Raw genomic sequence first — 5,000 nt, 5'->3', positions numbered from 1 at the left:
TATGTGTATATGTATCTATATATACTATATCTATATATATATATATATATAATCTATATATATATATATATATATGAGTATACGTGCGATCGCATCGTGTGCTTATGTAATCAACCCAATGATTTTCTCGCGAAATGTAAGATTGCTCTTCTCTCTCTCCTCTCTCCCTCTCTCTCTCTCTATCTCTCTTCTGTAAACATATAGCAGAGATAGACCGAGGGGGTATGAGATATAAGAAATAGGGAAGCAGCGACTAGAACAGAGTTAACTTAATAATATAAAAAACCGAACGATTCAAAGATATTTCGACCTTAGCTCCAGGTCGATCAGCTGCCAAGTTCGGTCTCACGAGCTACGCTTCCAAGTCTAAATGAATCAGTGTACGTATTTGATTCTCTGGGAAAATATGTTGTTATCGAGATGTTGTTACACTTCACAACATGTACATGTTCAGTATATACATGTCAGTATATGCAGGCAGGAATCATAGCATTGCGCTCAAGTATCTCACCAAAACAGGTTCATAGCTCTTACCTCTGAAAGAGAGAATTGTAAGGAGGCAAAATTTTCCACAGAGTCGGTTTGGGCATCAGTACGTGTGAAGAATAAATTAGTTCGTTCAAGGTGAAAACATACATTGCATGACCCTCTCCAAATGATTCAAGCCTTGGTGGGTATGAATGAACAATGGACCATTTATCGTTATGAAGCTGCCATCTATTATCCTTACTTTTCATAGAATGTATTTTTCCTGTAATGACTCATTAGTAACATTCCAACGTTGGATCTCAAGGCTACCTAGCATTGTGGGAAATATCAGTGACAATATGCATAATTAGCTCAACTATTTAAATCATAATAGTGGTGAGAAAAGACTTGTAAAACGACGGGGAATAAGTGGTTAACTATGCTAGTCACGTGACTTTTAAACAAACTTGAAATGGTTTTGGTGGATGTTTATTCTTTGCTTGGACGTTCTAGTTTTCAGATATATAATTTGATATACATATATGAATATATATATATATATATATATATATTTATATATATATATATATATATATATATATATATATATTATATATATATATATCATTATATATATTAACTATATGAATCACGGTGATGTGATCTGACTCATAAATTGGCTACGTGCGACAAAAGCACTACACAGTTTAACCAAGGTCTAGGTGGGTTGATGCCGAGGCTCCAAAACAGCGAATACCTGATCACGACATATATATATATATATATATATATATATATATATATATATATATATATATATATATATTATATATATATATATATATATATATATATATATATATATATGGATATATTTTATATATATATATATATATATATATATATATATATATATATATATATATATATATATATATATATATAATATACTATATATATATATATATATATATATATATATGTATATGTAGGTATATATATGTATATGTATGGCCTAATACTTTTTGCATCTACTAGCTTATTGTGCATGAAAAGAGCTGTGTCTCTTGACAACTTAACGATAATTCCAGTTGTGATTTCCGAATAAAAAAAATAAACTAAGAATAATATATATTATTTACATAAACCAAATAATTACAATACACTACTGGTCTAAAGTTTGGAGTTTTCTGTAGGCTTGAAGAACACACGTATGAAGAATCGTGTCTTAAAGTTAATAAAAAAATTTGATAGCAGTGTGCCACATAACCTCATTTTAGGTAAATAACGCTTTTACTAAATATAATGGAAGTCCCCTAAAATATAACCCTTTCTCATCCCTTGCGACTACGGCAGTTAATCAACAGATATGTGTCCGTTCTAATCTCTTTTTTAGCAGTTGAAAGTTTTTTCTAACCAAAAGCTATTATGTAACTATTACATGAAATGGTGTAAGAGGCAAATTTAATCTTACTGGAAAAAATACTTAAATAAATTGCCTGTCTGATCTGAATACGCCACAGAAAAGTCTCTGGCTATATATTTGGCCTCTAATGCTAGTGGGGCCGTTCATCCTGTTTAAACTAAAAAAGGGCTTTCATCAGAATACTAGTATAATATACGTATAATTAACCCAGTATACTTTGCTACTGATCTGGACTTAATTCCTTTATCCCCTAAACAAGAACTTTTTTTTTCTTTACCACGAAACTAACTTGATTTACTCCTCTTGGAGTTTCTAGAACGTTTGGGAACTGTTTACGAACTATTGTAGCAGATCTTAGCGCATTATTTGGCCTGGATCCAAACGCACATTTGGCAAGAAGACTACAAATCTGTATTATGATAACTTTGGCCTCTGCCCAATGTTCTACACTTAACGATGAGCAAAAAACGGCTTGTTTTTAGCCCCATATGATCTTCGAGATATGGAAACGTTATTCCCTTGGATAGGTTTACCGAGAACTTGAAAGCTGTTCTACTATTTTTTCATGTGTGTGTACGGAATAAGAATATTTGTGAAAGGCGATAGGTTGTTGGAATTAGAAGTGTAGATTAGAATTCGCATCCAAATATGTAATAATTTATGAAAGTAAATTCAATGTGATTGCCAATTTCTTTAAAATTAGTTCGTTTGAGGACATGACAATTTTGTGACTTTAAAAGTATCCTGATTTTGATTATATTGCACTGAGCTAATTATTGCAATCATTTTATACATTTTGATGTTACTATGAACATACTTAGAAATAATGAAATATCCTTGACGAAGTACGGTAAACGCTATTTAATTGATCTTATTTTTTCACGATTTGTTTTCCATATTCAATCGGTTCTCTATTTCTGTTCTGCTAACATATCAGTCCTATATGAAGAAAAACGACTTTACACATGACAGAATTTTTTTTTCTCTAATGTTCGTTTTACTTTGAAGCACTTTTGCGGGGATCGTTCTCGGTGGTTTCAACATTTCGGACATTCTTAAGCCTATTGGATTGTGCTCCCGAAGTTTGTTCAATATTATATTCCATAAAAACCCAAATACCGATCCGGTGCTAGTTTTAAAAAAATGGCGCTTATTTCAATATTAATCGAAAACCGAGTCGTTTCTACAATATTGTTAATGGGTAAACAGTTTATTACCAGTTTGCTGTTCTTATAATTATCAAAATATGGTGGAATAATAATGATAATAATAATAATAATAATGGGAACAACATCAAACACATAGATTTGACGAGATATAAATACCTGGAATAATGGAAGGAGGGGATATAAAACACCAAGGAGATGAAGGACATGATCAGGAAAGAATATATGCAGAGATTTAAGGCGATACTCAAGTCAAAGCTCAACGCCGGAAATATGATAAAAGCCATAAACAAAGGGGCAGTGCCAGTAATCAGATACAGCGCAGGAATAGTGGAATGGACGAAGCAGAACTCCGCAGCATAGACGAGAAAACGAGGAAACATATGACAATATACAAAGCACTATACCCAACAGCAAATACGGACAGACTGTACAATAACACGAAAGGAAGGAGGAAGGGGCCTACTACTGCATAGAGGACTGCGTCAACATCGAAAACAGAGCACTGGGGCAATATCTGAAAACCACCAGTGAAGACGAGTGGCTCAAGAGTGCATGGGAAGAGGACTGATAAACTTAGACGAGACCCAGAAAATATATAGAGACAGGAGAAAGACAAACAGAACAGAGGAATGGCACATCAAACTAATGCACGGACAATACATGAGACAGACTAAAGAACTAGCCAGCGATAACACATGGCCATGGCTACTGAGGGGAGAGCTCGAGAAGGAAACTGAAGGAATGATAACAGCGGCATAAGATCAGGCCCTAAGAACAAGATATGTCCAAAGAACGAGAGATGGATATAACATCTCTCCCATATGTAGGAAGTGCAATACGAAAAATGAAACCATAAACCACATAGCAAGCGAATGTCCGGCACTTGCACACAACCAGTACAAAAAGAGGCATGATTCAGTAGCAAAAGCCCTCCACTGGAGCTTGTGCAAGAAACTCAGCTACCTTGCAGTAATAAGTGGTACGAGCACCAACTGAAGGACCGTGATAGAAAACGATCAGGCAAAGATCCTCTGGGGACTATGGTATCAGAACAGATAGGGTGATACGTGCAAATAGACCAGACGTGACGTTGATTGACAAAATCAAGAAGAAAGTATCACTCATTGGTGTCGCAATACCATGGGATACCAGAGTTGAAGAGAAAGAGAGGGAAAAAAAAGGATAAGCATCAAGACCTGAAAAGAAATAAGAAGGATATGGGATATGCCAGTGGAAATTGTACCCATAATCATAGAAACACTAGGCACGATCCCAAGATCCTGAAAAGGAATCTGGCAAAAACTAGAGGCTGAAGTAGCTCCAGGACTCATCCAAAAGAGTGTGATCCTAGAAACGGCGCACATAGTAAGAAAATTGATGGACTCCTGAGGAGGCAGGATGCAACCCGGAACCCCACACTAAAAATACCACCCAGTCAAATTACAGACTGTGATAGGACAAAACAAAAAAAAAAAAAAAAAAAAAACCCCCCCCCAAAAAAAAAAAAAAAAAAAAAATTAATAATAATAATAATTATTTTGTTAAAGATGATGGCAGCAATCAGTGGAATTGATTTTATATATGGTCTTTTCAATTACTTCTTATATTTCTCTTCTCATCAGGCGCCGCCCGCCGGCACCATAGAGCCGATCGAACGGACCAATCAAGGTGCTCATGCCCAATACTACGCTCCCCAGTCTCCAGCGTCCGCACGCGAAGAGCAGCGCGAGCTTCCACCTCTGCAAGACGGCTTGACTCAGGGACTTAATCCTCTGTTCAGCATATGAAAACACAGCGCCCATCAGACAGAGCACCTGGGACACAATAAATACCGCCGAACGACCCCATTACCAATCAGTTCACGCTCACCTTTCCTTGAAGATGAACCGATGATACGGTTGGAAACGTTGGAATTCCATTACTAAGATATGTTAACC

Source organism: Macrobrachium nipponense, chromosome 23 (genome assembly GCF_015104395.2).
Source record: "Macrobrachium nipponense isolate FS-2020 chromosome 23, ASM1510439v2, whole genome shotgun sequence".
In the NCBI taxonomy this organism is placed as follows: domain Eukaryota; kingdom Metazoa; phylum Arthropoda; class Malacostraca; order Decapoda; family Palaemonidae; genus Macrobrachium; species Macrobrachium nipponense.
The sequence above is the reverse complement of the archived record's forward strand: the minus strand, read 5'-3'. Positions refer to the sequence as shown.